Source organism: Dryobates pubescens, chromosome 25, assembly GCF_014839835.1.
Source record: "Dryobates pubescens isolate bDryPub1 chromosome 25, bDryPub1.pri, whole genome shotgun sequence".
Lineage (NCBI taxonomy): Eukaryota > Metazoa > Chordata > Aves > Piciformes > Picidae > Dryobates > Dryobates pubescens.
In genome coordinates this window covers 9,268,105-9,286,631 of record NC_071636.1, presented here as the reverse complement: position 1 = coordinate 9,286,631, position 18,527 = coordinate 9,268,105, and the positions used below count along the sequence as shown (strand labels likewise).

Sequence of the window (18,527 nt, the reverse complement as noted above, 5' to 3'; positions counted from 1 at the left end):
CAGCACAAGTATACCTGTGATCAGGCTGTGCTGGACAAATCACTGGCTGCCAGAGGACTGAGACATCTCAGTCAAGTACCATGGGGTGACTAATGGTGGTGCAACTGAAGCTCATGAGGCAGCACCACAAGGAACTACACAAGGAAATAAATAGTCCCTGACTAAACAGTGAAATTAATGAGTATCAGAAGACCTAAACAGTAAGGGCCTAGTGGAATTTTCTCTTGTACTACAGCAAACTTCAAAAAGAGTTAGGTACAAAGCACTTCTGAAAATCCCATGGAAATTAACCTGCACTTTTAGGAAGAAGAGGAGAATACCTATTTCAGTGTTCTCTTGACTATTCTGCTTTCTATGGCTATCAAAGATTTTAGCTTCAGTTGAAACTCTGCTGGGGAAATGAAGTCAACACTTTTAACTGTTACATTAATCTCCCTCCACTATGGACTTTCCAAGACAGAGTCAAATCCATGGATGCTGCTGTCTGCCTGAGGAACATGTGACATTCCCCCAGCACTGATTCCAAGTGTTCAACCCTTTTCAATTACTGTGTGTCTAAGTCCCCTGTGAGACAGGTAGATGTTAATATTCCCATTTTATGATTAGAAACTGAGGCACAGAAAGTCTAAGCAATTGGGCAGAGGGAGCATCTGGTTTAGCACCCCTGCACCAGGCAAGCAGCCAAACTCCTGGAACAGCTTCTGTCAGGAACAATTCCCATATGGAAACAAGCCATGAATACAAGGACAGCCTAATTACAATTAAAAATCTTCCCAGACCCAAATAAGGTAGCAGCATACAATGTATAGTTAACCCTTTACAGTAGGGCCCTGCACTGAGCAGGCAGGGTCTTACCTTCCAGAAGGGGTTTGGAAAACACTTGATGCTCTAACTGCCACTGCCATTACCATGGCATGGGCTGAGGGCACAGCAGTAACTCAGGCCCTGGGTTTGCTGGTCAAGATGACCACAACTGCCAGGCAGCCCTTATTTTCCACATCCTGCTTCACAAAGCGCCCGCTGGAGCCACCACAGCAGCCCTGTCAGAGAGTGCTCTGCCCCAGCACAGCCAATCTAACCCTAGAGACTCCTCTTCTCCCACCCTGCTCACGCTCACACTGCCATTTGACTGCAAATACACTTGTTCACTCTAGTTAAATCCCCTCTGTGCTTTCCTTTGGAAGGGAGGATTTCAAAATTTGATTTGTTTTAGTCACTAAGTACTCTCTGGTATTCCCAGCAGTTCCTTTAGCTGACAAGGTTTATACTTGTCGCCAGTTTGTTGTGTTTTATGAATAGGGACCCAGCAAAACCCAAGACACCATTTAACACAGCACACATTAGTCTTTTACCCTGTGCCGCTCGGCACCTGGTATCGCTCTCTCTACCAGAGTGTTACACGCGAAATGGTCCCTCCAGGCAACGTACTCAGTCAGGAAGGATATTAACTCCCCCCAGCAGAGCGTGTGACTGAAACGCTGCTGATCCCTGTAGTTTAAAGCATGACTGATGAAATGTTTGTGCATATCAGAGATGCTGATCTGCTCCGTACCATGGTGGCCTCAAGTGAGACACCCAGACGACACAGGGGAGTGCTGGCAGGGCCCGTCCCGGTGCCATGGCTCAGACATGGGGGAACATCTCCTCACACACCCTCTCTGGGTTTTTTTGGTGCTTCTTCCCAAGTCCCCAGGACAAGAACTAGGCACAGTATGTTGCTCCTGGGAGGCACTCCTCTTGCTTCCTGAGTGTTTCAACTCTTCCCCTCATCATTCCCCTCATCAGACAAAAGGGCCCTTCAGCCTGCACCTCACCCTTCTCATCTCACCCCGCTTCTGGTTAAGACGGGTGAAAAGCAGCTCAAAATTTACTAAACTCTATTTCAACCATTTTTTCCTTGACTAAGGACATGACCAGGTAACCCTGAGTTTCTACCAGGAGTCAAAAGGTGTTTTGCTAACATGGAGACTGGGTGAAACCCAAGTCCTGCTCAGCATGAATCCTCCCCAGCTGTAAAGCAAAGCCTGCAGATAACAAGATCAGCACTCGTTGCACTGACCAAGATAACATACAAACAAGTCACTACCCATCAAAACAAAAAAGCTGATATCAGAGCATAATTACCCATTGCAGGCAACCAGAGATGGGAAACAACAAAGAAATACAAAGAGAGGAAACTGGAACAAAGGAAACACAGAGCCATGGATGCACAGAGATTTGGAGTTGATGTTTGCCCAGCGCAGTGCATGTCCACTAATCTCGCATAGCAAATACAGAATAAAAGGCAGTGTATCAGGGAATTACAAGACAGTTGTTATACCTATCTTTATCTTCACACTTCCACGTGAGAACAGTTGCACCGTTTGCACTTCAAGGCTGAGAGAAGAATCAACGGTAGCCTTCCTTTCCCAAGGTCCTTGTGAAAGTTTGCTGCCTTTGAAACTGTGTATTCTGTTAATTCTGTCACATTGTGCCCTTTGCCGAGTTTTTGTTCAAAGAGGAAGGTAGGGTGTCTCACAAACTGAAGTAGCTTTGACCTTGCAATCCTTATGTTATACCCAAGAATCCAGACAAAACCACCCCTGCTGCTGTCTTGCACTGAGAAAATGTAACCGGACGACAGCATAACAGCTTGCTCGAGTTCCCACTGAAATTAGCAGGAGCTTTTTCACTCACCTCCTTAGAAAGAAAACCTCTCCAAATAACTCCAGCCTCCCACCAGTCTGCTGCTCAACAATCTTTTAGGCTGGAATTCATCAAAGTAAATCCATAAAATTTAAGTGAATTTTGTTTAAGCTTAGGGTCAAATGTACAGCCACTTAAAGCCCCCTGGAATCTTACTTTGTTTTCAGTAAAATTCCTTTTCAAAGCATTTTGTAAGGTGAAAGTAAGACCTTTCCAAGTATCTCTGCTTTGAAAAATGATGATGTGTCACATTCATTAGCATCTGTTGCATTACGCTGTGGGATAGAGTTTACCATGAGTGACAGAATATGGTAAGCCAGTACATGCAGGTGTGTGACAAACAAAATCAGTGTAATCATGAGGTTCAGAAAATTGCTTTTAATGTTATGTTTATATATATAATTCTGTTAAATTACCTGGGCAGGATATAGAAGGATTTTACTTTATATAACTGCTTGGCAATCCTAAAAATTGCAGCTATGAAGGTGGAACTTCGCTCACATTTTACTGTAAGGACATAATGTAGAAGGCAAAGATGTGTCAGGTAGCAAAGCAACATTCCAAATACTGGCAATAAAATGACATCCAATTGTTTCAAGTCAGTGAAAAGGTTTTATATATACTTAAGTAAAGAGTTGGCTAGATGACTGTATTTTCAGACAGGGGCATTACCCCTATCAAAAATTTCACTCATCTAGGCCTTTAAACTCTAATGGAAAGATATTTGAGGTAGTTTATAAGGAATTAGCTGGTTGAACCCTGCAAGAGCTACTGAAATCATCCCAAGTTTCTTGCTGCAGTCCCTATTCTGAGGCCTAAGAAGTTGACAATGGCATACAGAGTGTTTCATTGCTCAGTCCCTAGTCCAAATCTCTCATAAACCAGGGATGGCCAGGAGTCATTACCACATGAATGCAGTTTGGCTCCTGCTGAGAGAGGAGCTATGAATTGTCCCCTCCTCAGCAGTGAGTCTTACCCATATCATAAATGTTCCCATCACAGTGTCATGTTCCCCCTCCCATTCCCCACCACCTTCCTTTGGCAGTCACTGAGACACTTCAGGTGATCTCTCTTGGTCAGAACACAGCAGCTATTTTGTACCCTTTGTGTTCCATCTTCAGGCCAAGGAACAGAGACTTTGAGCCCCTCAAACAGACAGCCTGCAACCTTTAGGGCACATTTTTAAAACATTACATTTGTAACTAAAAATAAAATGCCATTTCATTTGGTGGCTGTCTACTACTGATTTTATACAGTGCCATTAAAAGGAAAATTCAGATGGGAGGAACTGCTGACTGCACCTAAACTGCAGAATTTTTAAGTTCTTTGAGGCAAGGAGATGTCAATCTTTTATATGTCTGCAAAATGCCATGAACATCTACGGCACTCTATAAATCATAAAGGGAATGATACAAGCAAACAGGAGTTAATAGGATCTTATCTCCCTGACAGATTTTGCCCTATGGATAAGGTAGCTTACAAAGCAATAATGAAATATTACCAGCAAAATAAAGTTTTAGTGGCTTTTTATTCTTAACAGCATTTTCCTAGCACCATGTCAATAGAAGAAGAGCTTCATCTGGGACCAAAAAGTTCTGATTTGCATATGTTATCATGCAAAATGAGATTTTATTCTACCCTTTCCTTCAGAAACACTGAGCCATGCATAAGATCAGATCACAAAATTAAAACAATTTATTGTACTGGAAGTCTCTTCTGTTAGTTTTGGCCACATTCCCAGTTCAAGTGATTAGTGAAACCACAGAAATACTAATTAGCAGCACAGGGATGCTCAGAACTTACAATGTTTGTGTTCGTGGTGTATTAACAAGTAGACTGGACGTGGTCATCTTAAAACTACTGTCTGTTTGATCATTAATTGTCAAGGCAGAAAATCATATGACCACTTTCAGAAGACAGGTAAACTATGGACAAAAATGTGGAAGCCCTTCTGACCTCGGCATGCAATCCAACTGCTCCTAATGCAAGGGCTCCAAGAGCAGCCACCTTCTGTATCAGATTCTGCACATTCACAAGGTCATCCTAAGTTTTTAAGTGTTCATTTTTTGTCTTTTGAGCCTCGCTAAATTTTCAATATTTTTCCTCAGTCACAGCAAGCAGAATCTTACATTTATGTTTAAATACAGAGAATCCCAGAATCACAGAAACATTCAGGTTGGAAAAGACTCTCAGGATCACCAAGTCCAACCAATAACCCTACTCTACAAAGTTCACCCCTAAAGCATATCCCCAAGCACCACATCCAAATGACCTTTAAACACATCCAGGGTTGGTGACTCAGCCACCTCCCTGGGCAGCACATTCCAACACCTGATCACTCTTTCTGTGGAAAAAAAATTTCCTAATGTCCAGTCTAAACCTACCCAGTCACAGCTTGAGGCCATTCCCTCTTGTTCTGTCACTAATTATCTGTAAGAAGAGACCAGCACCAGCCTCTCTACAATGTTCTTTCAGGTAGTTGTAGAGAGCAATGAGGTCTCCCCTCAGCCTCTCTGTCATTCCTTGCCCTCAGGTCTCAAGGGGAATCCTTCTCCAAAATTGTCAGACTTCAAGGAATCAGTGACTTAGAACATAAATACTCAAAAAGACATGATAAAAATTGCAAGTCTTGTCAACATACATCACCATCACCACTTAATACAATTCCTCTGTACATAAGAGTACCAGCATTGTCCTGGTATTTTGTGGTCAATAACTAGAACTACAGCTGAAATTAGTCAGGTGCAGATGAGGGAATAATTCAATCCTGACCGACCCCAGGCTCTGGGCTTCTGAACAGCCATCATGGTACAAGACAACATTCTGTACTTGGCCAGAAATGAACACAAAGTGTTCATCCAGAGATGCAGTCAAAGCTCTGTCTGAAAGAAATGAAGTAGGGTGAGCAGAAATGACTAAGCATAAGCTGGCCCAGCCTTCTGGGCCACAGTCTGTCTCCAGTTTTATGCACTATCCAGTACCAAAATGATTATTTGCAAATATTAAGAACCAAATAAAGCATTGAACAGTAAGAGATCCAAAATAATTAGCTATGAAGGGAAATTGTTCTGTCTTCATGTCACCAGATGAAGAGCTGTTTCCTGGCTTTTGTCGCTTATCAGCCACTGGTATAAATTCAGGGCGTTCACTCCTCATCTCCCAAAATGAGGTGACACCCCATACATTAAGAAAGCCTTGTAACATGAGACCTCTGGAAAGAACACTTCCCACTTGGAGAAAATGCTCAGGAAATGACAATCTAATTGGTAGCTCTCTAGAAAATATTCAAAGAGCTAATTAAAAGGCTCCTCCTGGACCAGGCCCTAACCCTGCCATATCCCAACTGCAACACACACTTCGTATTCCAGAAGGCATCTCCCACAATGGTTTAGCAACCTACACTGTTGCCAGGAATAGAAGAGTACATCAGACATAAGCAATTAAGTTTTCCTGTGCTGCACAAGCTGGAGAAGAACCACACAAAGAAAATAGCAACACAGAAAACGAACAGGATGCATTACAGGCATCAGCATTAACAGCTGGGGAAAAAAAATAGTTTCTTTCATTCAATAATATGTTTGCAGGCATAAAGCTTGTCCTGAGAGAGAAAAATGTAACAAGCAGCACTACAAATAAGCCTGCAGTTACCACTCATTTTGCCAGAGACAGTTCAAAATTCAACATAAGGTTCACATTTTGTAGGAAATTTCTACCTAGGTCACAAACTTATCCTACAATTTAGGGTCAACAAGAGCCTTTCAACTGAATTTTTTATGGAATGGGAGGACAAATGTAGCTAAGGAAGTTCAGGCATGCCAAAAAGAAGGAATTAGTTTTGTATTTAAGCATGAGGCTTTAGTGGAAAAAGAAAGAAAATAAAGAACAAACTGGGGCTTTTGTGTGGTCCTGTGCTTTGTTAAAAAGAAAATCTTATGTATAGAATAAAAGGTACTAGAATCTAATCAACTGCTCACAGCAGGAAACTAGAAGCACCACTTACAGTGTGTAGCAGGCTGACATATAATCATGGCTGGAACAGAATTACAGCTCACATCACCACACCAGTTCTGTTGATCTCTGCTGGTGCTTGGGGGTAGAGGAAGAGGAGGAGGTAAGACGTTCAGCAGACATTCCCTCATCGAGAAGAAGTAAAACTTAGGACTAACCAACGCCAACCCAAACGCTTCATGAATTCACTGAATCATATCACAAATAGTCCCACTGCAGGTAATCATCTTCTTGTTGCATTCAACAAGAAGAAAGAATTCCTGCTCCCACCCATCCAGTTTGCCACCTCTTTGTGCTGTTTGTTTTTACTATAATATTTTTTTAAATAAAAGATCTGAGAATTAGTTCTGTAAAACACAAAGAAAGAAGCCCTACAGTGCAGAGAATACAGGTACAAATACTTGTGCATCTCCAAATCAACAGGCAGCTGCTGGTATTTTCAGCTTTTAAGAACACATTTGACTTTTTTTTTTTTTTCTCTTTCTTTCTACCTCCACCACAATCTTTTCAGAACATGAGCATGCTCGCCTGGCTTGGGGCAACAATATATATAAAGCATGAGTACCTGGAAAAGTTGAGCTAATTGTGGAGTGGCAAAGAGGAAGGGAGCTGCAGCCCTGCACTTGACCTGTTCTGCTCTGCTAATATTTCTCTAATTTAGATGTATCCATCTGAGCCTCTCTCTGTGTTCTGTGCAGAGAGAAATAACTTTTATTGCACTGTTACTGGAGGGCTGGTTTAGGTACACCCCTTGAAATGAATCATACCTGGAAGCACTGAACCTGAACACAGGCAGGTCAGAACCAGGCTTCTCCCACTGCAGGCACCCAACTGCCTCTTCCATTGCAGACATGTTGATTCCCACCCAAACCAGCTGAGTATATACTGTGGCAAATTCAATTTCATGCCAGTGTGTTACTAGGATATAGAATTAGTAACTGCCCCAGGAAAAGTAGTGAAATACAGAGCAGACCACAATACCCCATCTCTCATGCTACACCCCTTTTTTGTAAGGCTCTTGAAAGAAGCTCTTTTCTCTTACAACAGGATGGTCAGCAGTGACTCACAAGGATTTATTCACTGAATAAATAACAGCTTTCATTATTAAGGCATTCACAGTCAATGTGTTCCACACTCATCTTTTTCACTTTCTTTTTTAGATTATTATCTGCTTTTCCTTTATGGCAAGGCTTGGGAGTGACAGATGATCCATCAGCCTATCTGCTGATTTTTAATGACAGCATTTTGCATTCATTATTCCCTACTTAAATCACTCTTAAGGAAAAGAGAAAAAAAAAAAAACCCACCACAGAATAACTTATTTCTTCCTCTTGTCAGTAGAGTAATTAAATGGTACACCATTAAGAAGAGTGCTTGTCTAACAAAAAGATACACTAGTCACAGATTTAGAAAACCAGCAAGGACAAAATTTGCCTGAGAGGGAGAGCAAAAATAGGAACCCTTATCTCTCAATATCTCCAGTATCCACACTCTGCTGAGGTCAATAACTTCTGAAGTTAAATCTCTGCACTGAAAACTCCTAACAGAAAAGATGAAATAATTATTTCTGATTGTGCAAAGCTTAGCACCCCCCTCAGCTAATGAGCTAAAATGAAGCATGCAGGTGATGCAAGGTAGCCATCTTCCAGGCTGTCAGTAACAGGGACATTTCCTGGGGGTAGCCTGGTGCCAGAAGTCACAGGATCATGGTGAAACACAGCATCAGAAAGATTTCAACAGTGTTCGTCCTGCTATCACAGGTCAGGTGACCACAACCTCAGCAAACATCAGAGAGGATCTGTGAGCTCAAAGCTGCTCACAGTCCAGGCACAGGTGAAGAACAGAAGATGCAGCACCTCACTTAGACAACACATGCAGGAGAGCAACCCCCAACAACAAAGCTCTTCATGAGACATGTAAGCAACAAGCTTTCAAGCCCAGGGAATCCAAGAAAGTCTGAGGAATCAAACCAGTTTAATGATTATACCCATTTCAGAAAAGGAATTTTTGCAAGATCAAGCCATTGGCAGCTTTTTTGCTAAACTTTTAGTGATTTGCCTTACTAACTGCAATATTTCACAGCAAGGCCCTTAACAAATATCCTGGGAAAAATCTGCATAGACCAAATAGCCTAGAAAGAACAAACACAGCTACCTTTCAAGTACCTGTGTGCAAGTTCCCAAAGACAGAATGTCCCAGTTTATAATAAAATGGTGTTCTACATTTTCAGGCAGGTGACAAGGGGGACATAACTCTTCTCCCATTACAGGCCTAGTGAGATCAGCTGGTAAACAGTCTTGATGCAAGCTGTTCCCTCTGACAAGGAAGCTGCTGTGGTCAAACATGTTCCCCAGTATTTTGCCTCTTGCCACAGGGCTTTCTTGATCATCACTGCTCCCTGGAAGGTCTTGGTTCATCTCTGGCTTTTCTTACTTGCACAAGCTGCCCTCTGGAGTGGTAAGACCTTGACACTTCAGAAGACCAGGGATCTTGCAAAAGTGCCCAAGTCTCAGGTATACATTCGCCACAGTGATGTCTGAGGGCTCTTAGCTGAATTTGGGAGTTAAATCCTTAGATAACACAATCTTCTTCTGAAGGAAACAGGAAGGTTTATAACAAAGACATAAACATCATATGCTGACACTGACAGAAGCGTCAACCAATTTTTACTTTCTCATTTTACAAGAGTTTACAACTTTTTAAGTTATGCAAAGTTAATGCTGGGATGTTTTATACTGTGTTTGGCACAGAGGATTCAAATAAATCAAAGTAACAAACTTAATATTTGCCCTGTCTAGCAACAGCACCTCCTAACAATAAAATGAATTTGAATTTTGGCTAAATGCCTAATAAGTGAGTTGTTAGCTTTTGTGCTTTAATGCACTGGCTGTTAAGTAAGCAAGTCAACATATCCTGAATGGAATTCAAATATATGCAGCAGGCTCTGCTGCAAGTTAAACTCAGAAATTGGTGAAAGTGGGAATTAAACAAACCCCAAACACTTGGTCCCTGATTTCACATTCATTCAATAATCTTTTCCAGTCCTATTATATCAAAGATTAATCCAATTATGGTACTTAAATCTCTGTGTACAGTTGCCAAAAAAAAATTCCTCAGCAACACTTCCAATGTACTCACGAAGGTTTCTGCACTACAGAAGAGTTCAGTTTCTGATTCCCACAATATTTCAGGTGTGGCACATTAATGCCTCTCATTATATATATCACATGGCTTAACATCCAGACTTGTGTTTTCCACACATTGCTGTCTCTAACTGCTGACTCTGAGCACCTTCTTTATGGTTATACCTGGCATCAACAGAACCAAGATGGGTACTTAAAACCAAGTATGTGCTTAAGTGGCATCATACATGAAGGTGCTCTTCTGAATCTAGACTTAAGTTTGCCAAAAGAACATGGTTTGAATCCAGGACTATATAAATAAGTATAATCTTTAGAGAAAAATCAGGTAATGCTTTTATGGCACCATGGTTTTGATCGTATCTTCTCTCACCCTCTGCAATCTCCATAAGGCTCATTGAAACTTTCCCATCAGTAGGGTGATGTTAGATAGCTAACAGTGCTGCACAGGTACCTAAATATGTGCAGACCTTTATTTATGAGATTAATTATGACTAAGAATTGTGTTTCCTGGGTATTCATACCAGTGTACACCAAAGAAAAGGCTTCTTCAAGTTTAACTCATCAAGGAAGCAAAAAAGGGTGATTATAGAAGAAAAACCCCAAATCCAACACATAATCACTTTTGTTCCTTGAGTCAGAACATCTGCCATGAGAGTGCTGAGTTCAGCAGCCCTTCTTACTTGGGCTTAAGCATGGCTGCAATGTGGATACATGTTTCTGTAAAGCCTTAGAAGTTTTCCATAACTGGACAGACTTTTGCCATCGCTCTCCTGCAGTCACTCATGTGCCATCATCCACGTGATCAGGAAAACATACTGATTAGGAAACGTCAGACAGGAAACTGGTAGAGACTCAGAGAAGCCCCCTGCCTCTTGAATATGTCATCAGTCCCTTTGACATCTAATATGGAAAGAAAATGCAAGCACCAATGCATGAGTAACTGCTTCAACAGTCATTTACTCATCAGCATGCATTTGAAATTTGCTCCCAGCCTCCTTGATATATTCTTGCAGTCCTAATTATGCAGACTACCCTACCCTGAAATTAAACTTTCCCAACTGTTACATCAATATTAAGATTCACATTTAGGAATGATATACCCAAAATGAAGCTAATTAGGTCCAATTTACAAAAAAAAAAAAAAAAAAAAAAGAAAAGAAAAGAAAAGAAAAAGAAAGAAAGAAAGAAAAAGAAAAGAACAAAACCAAGATTTCTTTCAGACTGATTTGGCTCATCTTTCAAAAGCATTATCACTCAGAACAGACTTTGGATCAGATTCTGGGGCCCACAGTTGTGAAGAGTTTGTTTAAGCCATTTCTATGCATGTTCCACTGATGATTTTTTTGTGGTTGTTTTTTTGGTTGGTTGGTTTTGTGGGTTTTTTTGTTGGGTTTGTTTCCTCTTTAACTCCACATTACATACATAACTAAATTTAGGTAGTAAGAAATGGCTTCCATTTCCCTTATACCTTCCAAAATGCCAATACAGAAAAAGGGGATCAAAATTGAAAGGGCTTAAATTATAAGCTAAAAATTTGCATGACAAACCAGTTCTGAAAGTAGGAACCAGAATTCTGAAATGAGGTCTTCAACCACAGAGATGACAAACTGCAAAGAGAGATGAAAACAAATGACTGATACATCAAGCAAGTTGACCAACTTGCTTTTTTGAGCCAAAATGCAAAACTGGACATTGAGCTGACCAAGTGGTCAAACTTCTATGTTCCTTTTCTCATGATAAATCTGATATTTGTCATCATTTTCTTCCAATTGCTACCAAGAAGGAAGAGGATGGGATGCAAGAAGGGACTTGCTCCTTTCAACGCTTGTCCTTCTACACTCAGGGAATTTTCTCTTTTCCTCAGTCTGAGTCTTTTAATTCCTCAGGCTCTTGCTCACCAAGATATGCTGCACATAGTCCAAGTTTGTTGAGGATTGGCTTAAGGAAAAAGGACATGAGTCCCAGGAACATCTGTGCAATTTGGGCCTTGAAGGATTTTCTGTTGAAAATATAGCAATGAAGTAGGAGTTGTGGAAAAGTGCTGATTGCCTGATATGCTGAGGTCAAGCCGTCCCTGAGAAGAGACAAACAAGATAAGGAGGAGGCGAGGTCTGGGAAGAAGAGGAATTAGACTGAGTAGAAAAAAACACAGAGTTGTGAAATAAACAAATGTAGCCTTTTAGAGTTAAACCAATAGTATGTGTTAAATTAGAATAGAATTAAGTATGCATAAGACTATAAATAATGAAGTGTGGAACAATAAAGTTGGATGATTTCTATCACTCATATTGAGTCGTGTTGTCCCTGTCTCCATTCTCGTCACAAGTTTAAAACTTCTCAAGTAACATCATGCCTAATCTCTCCAAAGGCAGTATATAATCAGAGTCTACTCTAACTAATAGGGTAGGTACAAATATTTTTTGAGGCATAATCAAACCTTCTAAGCAAGATACAAATTTTAGAAGATAAAAAAAATCATCTTCATTTCACTCTATGCCAACTGAGTGCTCTCAGGAGGAATTTTCTACACGTCTCTGGATTTACACACAGCTTCCTACTAGTATAGCAAGCTAAGAGACCTTCATCAAACATTAATTTCCTAAGTCATTTTTATGCCCCTGTATTGTATTGCTCCATGGAATATGGGTGAATAATATTGAATAGAGTAGAGTAGAGTAGAGTACAATAGAATAGAATAGAATAGACCAGACCAGACCAGGTTGGAAAAGACCTTTGAGATCATCAAGTCCAACCTATCATCCAACACTATCTAATCAACTAAACCATGGCACCAAGCGCCCCATCCAGTCTTTACTTAAACACCTCCAGTGATGGTGACTCCACCACCTCCCTGGGCAGCCCATTCCATTGAGTTCTTCCAACAAGACACTCTTCCAGATTTCCAAGACAGTAGATATACTTTGTTGGGATTCCCTGCTACACTACTCAACAGATTTTTCCAACTACCAAAGGTATATGTGTTCAAATATATATCCTTGGGTCATAATAAAGGTACGATAGCAGCACAGAAAGGATGACACTAAGTCACTGCCTTCTTGGGCAGGTGAACTAGGGACAAGAAGCAACCAGTCAGTAATTACTGACTACTAGTCAGTAATCCTTCTGACCCAACCCTACTGGAGTCTTTACCAGAGCAGCAGTGAGCCTAACTAAGAAAGAGGAAGAAACAGCCATCCAAAAGAGCTGGCTAGCCAGGAGATAATTCATGTGGTTTGTAGGCTATTAGGCTCTCAACGGGAGATGGACAGATAATATCATTGTTCTTGGCCTATTTGATCCTAGAACCAGAGCTTTCTACAATAAGTTGTCCCTCCTACTGCTGTTAATTTGTCTATTATTTTTTGTGTCCTCTCCAAGCTCCTGCAAAGTGTCAGTGCTTTTATCTCACGGAGGCATTTCCAAGCAGACTTGGGTTCTTTTACACAAAAAGGCATACATGTCAAGAATAAAGCTTAGTTAAAATTCTTGTAACTCAGGTTTTCTTTGTGACTCCATTGAGTCATTTATGTTTGAAAATGTATGTGGATGCTTCTCACTGGAACACTCTTTACACAAAGCAGAACAGACTCCATCACTCATAATAGAGGTCACAACCTTAAAACTGGTGCATTAAAGATAAAATCCTCTTCATTAATGGCTCAAGAGACAGTGCTGTCTTGGGGTCTGGCCAAAGGCCAGAGAATGAACTCCTACAGGATCTACAGGCCAAGCACACTCTACTTTCAAAGCACATTTCTTTGCCCATGACACCTCTGACCTAAAGAAAGCAGCAAGTACATAAGAATAGAAAGGAAACACCCAAGCCAGTACATTGCACCACATAGTCTGTGACTTCTTCTCACACCTTAAGCACCTCTATTTTTTTAATACAAAAGCTTCCTTTTCAAAGTAGCTGATGTAAGGCTTCAAGGAAGTATGGCTTTTATGGTGGAAAGAGGTCCTAAGGAAGACTGAGTACTTCAGCTGAATCAGACTAGTCTGGCGGGGGAGTGACAGCCATCAGCTTTCCCTTCCCCATCTCCTCAGCTTTCTTTCCCCATCTCTTCTCTATTCTTCTATTCTTTCCTGTCTGCTTTACACATCTCCTTGTGTTTCTTTGCTCCCTCTGCTCCTCTTACTCACTTTACTACTATGTGAACTTAATGGCATCCAGCCCACTGCCTTTGCATGGGCCTAAAATAAGACAGAGCAAGGCTGTCTGTCTGTACCAGTTACTGCTCTTTTGTGTAAAGCAACACATACAATTGATCTTCTGTCAGCCAACTGTTGTTGCTGATGGCACTTTACACACTCACTGTCCTGGGGCCAGGCAAGTTCCTTTGGCAATAAACACATCAGGAAGCGTTTCACTGCATGTCCTGATGCTTCCCCTGTGGGTTAACAGCACACTGCTGTATGCTACAACAGGCTCCAGCCACCCGTCTTTATAGGCTCATTTATCTCACAAAAGCAACCAAACTCCTTATTCTGGCTTCAGCATGCCCTGTGATGTAGTGACCCAGAGAAGAGACACTTCAGATACAACCAAGCTGCATCCTCCACCAGGCCAAGTCACTGCAGTAAATCAGCTCATCAACCAACCAGGCTCTGTTTTGGAGGCAGCAGGACTCTCTACACCACTCTGCCATTTCTTGATGGCATATGCGCTTGGAGGCAACATGGGACCCAAGTATGTAGTTCTGGAGCAGAATGGTGGGGAATTCAGTGCAGAAACACCTCCAAAAATCTGTGAGAGAGAGATCAAATCTGGCAGAGCTAGTGCTGAGTACAGCCAGGAAGCCTCATAGCACCCAGTGGGCTTCCAGGTGGTGTTTGCTCACTGCCCTCGGTAAAGTGGGGACTGGAATATGTAGTGGGGGAAATGGCATTTCCCACAACGCAGGGATAAGAGTCTCAAAGCTGTCTGTCAAACTGAAGAGGGAGAGGAGAGAATCTCAGCTCTTATTTTGGAGACATACCCAAAGCTTTAAAAGCAAAACCAAATGACACATCTTTGCTCAGTTGATCATCAGCTCCAATAACACATATTTACTTTAAATAAATATATGCACATATCTTAACTAGCAGCCAACTTTACATCTTCCCTTTGAGTGATATTTTTGGTTTAAAGGGTATTCCCAAACACAGTGGGGGGGGGAGAGAAAAAGTGAAATATTTGAAATGAGGAGGATCTATTTGTACACTTATCAATACAACAAATATCTGCTTTTCCTGATTTAAATACAGATAAACATTATAATTACAATTTATAAAGTCACTTAAATTATTCGAATTCTGTAAACCTCTCTTAAAATGCTAAAGAAATGGAATGATCATGACAGGATCTTACTGGTTTATGCAAGTTTAAGGATAGATGATGTCAAATGCCAGACAGCTGAGCTGGTCTGTATCAGTTAAAAATATATAGATTTAAACTTTTTGAAGCGACAGAATAAATACTTCTGAGGACACTTGGGGAAAAAAAAAATCCCTCTGAAGATTTCACCCTCCCTACTTCTGCATTCTGAGTGTCCCTCATGCAAGTTTAATTTATGCAGTGCTGGATATCCTGAGAGATGAAAGCTGTATTATAGATATGGAGATAAAATAATCCCTAAGTGAGAAGAATCGGTTTGGTCTCAATAACACTACACTCACTACTGCAGGTAAAATAAGTTTCATTACCTTTGCTAGTTAGCATAAATATTAACTTTGCCAGTTAGTATAACTATAATCTTTCTGATTAAAGTACCAGTTTGTCAGAGAATTAGACTCTCCTCACCTGGTAATAATCCAATACAATTTAATGACAGTTTTGATGAGTAAGGAAAATGATCTCTTCATGTACTCCCTTTCAAAGCAGAATTGCAATTCTCTGGGCAAAGTTTTTGTGTTTGTGTTACCTTATCCTTCCTGAATCACAAGCCAGGTCACATTAAGTTTTTGTTCTTCAGTTTTTCAGCAGGGAGACACTGAGGACCACAAAATATGTCATATTGTGAGGCCTTTCAAAGGAGACCATGGAAACTCAGCTTCTACTCATGAAGGATTTGAAATAACCTCATCCTAAGAAATGCTAAATCATTTTGGAATAGTTCCTGAAATCCCATTCTTCTGGGTATCAGCACTGAGTTATGAGGCACTGCAGCTTGCCGAAGATGGACTATGCTCTCAAGGCTTCTTCTCAAGACCTCTTGCCCTTGCAGCCTAATTTGTGGCATGTTCCTGAGATGCTTCCAGGGAGGTGCAAAGGACAGGAGATTTGCAAGGCTCAATCCACTTTTTGGCAAGAACAGCTGAAAAAGCCTGCATGGTCTTTACAAAAACAGAATGCATTTTCTGGAAACTAGAAAGGGTTTTTGTCTGGTAGACTCTCAACTTTTGGCCTTGTATTTCAAAAGCATTTTTGACAATAATTCGGCATATAGCCCTGCACCAGAGGGTAAGATCCCAGTCCTTCACAAATACTCTGCATGAGAGGCTAAAAGCAATCAATTTTTATCTAAGACCATCATTCCTGGCTTCCTCTACTCCTTGCAAGATGTAGTCTGCACTCAATGCAGAAATCCAAAAAGATTCTTTCCTATCAGTGCTGGGTCCCATCCTGTTCAATATCTTTATGAATATGGAGTCCATCATCAGGAAATTTGCAGATGACACCAAGCTGGGGGCAGGTGTTGATCTGTTAGAGGGTAGGAGAGCTCTGCAGAGGGACCGTGACAGGATGGACAGGTGAGCAAAGTCCAAGGGCATGAGATTTAACACATCTAAGTGTCAGGTTATACACATTGGCCACAACAACCCCATGCAGTGCTTCAGGCTAGGGTCAGAGTGGCTGGAGAATGTCCAGGCAGAAAGGCACCTGGGGGTACTGGTTGATAGTAGGTTGAACATGAGCCAGCAGTGTGCCCAGGTAGCCAAGAAGGCCATTGGCATTCTGGCCTGTATCAGGAAGAGTGTGGCCAGCAGGAGCAGGGAAGTCATTCTGCCCCTGTACTCAGCACTGGTTAGGCCACACCTTGAGTACTGTGTCCAGTTCTGGGCCCCTCAGTTTAGGAAAGATGTTGAGTTGCTGGAATGTGTCCAGAGAAGGGCAACGAAGCTGGGGAGGGGTTTGGAGCACAAGCCCTGTGAGGAGAGGCTGAGAGAGCTGGAGGTGTTTAGCCTGGAGAAGAGGAGGCTCAGAGGAGACCTTATTACTGTCTACAACTACCTGAAGGGAGGTTGCACACAGGTGGGGGTTGGTCTCTTCTCCTAGGCAACCAGCAGCAGAACAAGAGGACACAGTCTCAAGCTGCACCAGGAGAGGTTTAGGCTGGATGTTAGGAAGAAGCTCTTCATAGAAAGAGAGACTGGCCATTGGAATGGGCTGCCCAGGGAGGTGGTGGAATCACCATCACTGGAGGTGTTTAAGAGGAGACTGGATGAGGCACTTGGTGCCATGGTTTAGTTGATTAGACGGTGTTGGGTGATAGGTTGGACTTGATGATCTCGAAGGTCTTTTCCAACCTGGTTAATTCTATTCTGTTCTGTGGAATGGCAATGCAAAGTCCCAGCTGCAGGCATAATGCAAGAGTACTTGTGCTCCAAAGTGTATCTGTTTGAAACAAAGCACACTGCTGCTTCAACTAACCCTACCAAAATGAGATTCACAGAGTTCTGCCTGAAGGAGACAATACAAGGGAGAATAACCGCAGATGGCAACAATCAATCTCCCCACTCAATGAGCTACCAAAAGAGTCCTTTGAAACGGCAGCAATGGGGGCAAAACAAGGCTCCACACACATCAGCATAGATGTCTCCATATATATACGTGCATGTGTGAATTTTAAATAAATCTCTTCTTTTTTTAGGCTTTTTGTTCAACTACATTATCAAAAAGAGGTTTCAAATGGAAGCTTATGGGACTACTAAAGGGGTGCATTTATGAATGTATTCCTAACAAAACACACTCTGGAAAGCTTTAATCTATGAATTGTGACAACCTTGGACAAAACGGACTTTTAATAGAATATAATGTAAACTGCCTGAAACATTGTGATAAGGAATTTTTACTTCTTTTTTTTTAAGTAATGCACAGGGAAAGGCATGATGCACCCTGCATGAAAGGAGGAAAGGTCTTAATTTAAAGCCTTTTAATGAACACTCAATTTGTGTAGGGCAATGTGAGAAATGGAGATGAAAAACTCATGATCCTGATAATGCTGCAGAGGAGAGGAGGAGAAAGATTAGAAAAGTAAGCAAATTTGAAAGGGCCCCAGCCGATAACGCTGGCTAAAAGGAGTGCAGACTGGATTACGAACACGTCACAGTCCAAAGCCACTGTTCTCCTCGCAAGCAGTGTCTGTCAGTGGCTCTTATCAGAGTTGCACACTGGGGAAGAAAGAGCAACCAAAGCGCAGAGTAGTGGAGAACAGACCTCTCTCTGAGCTAAGGGCAACAAGGATAGTCAGAGATGTCTTTGAATTCAGCTGTGACTTGCTGGAGTTTCTCACTTTCATCGAACCTCCCAGAGATGTGCCAGTCCAGCTGGCTTGCAGGGCTGACAGGACCTTCTGCTCCCTCATAAAGCCCAGCAGAGGTTGCAAAAGCAAAGCAAACTCAACCATCTCTTCCTCAGTTCTGGGCCCCTCAGTTTAGGAAGGATGTTGACTTGCTGGAGCAAGTCCAGGGAAGGGCAACAAAGTTGGT

The 18,527-nt window shown here is 41.7% G+C and overlaps 1 protein-coding gene across 2 annotated transcripts in view; it reads right to left on the bottom strand.

Moving 5' to 3' along the window:
- The window catches only part of TMEM132B (transmembrane protein 132B), a 260,331-nt gene that overhangs the window by 119,665 nt on the left and 122,139 nt on the right, over nucleotides 1–18,527 (bottom strand). The gene's annotated exons all lie outside the window — the stretch shown is intronic.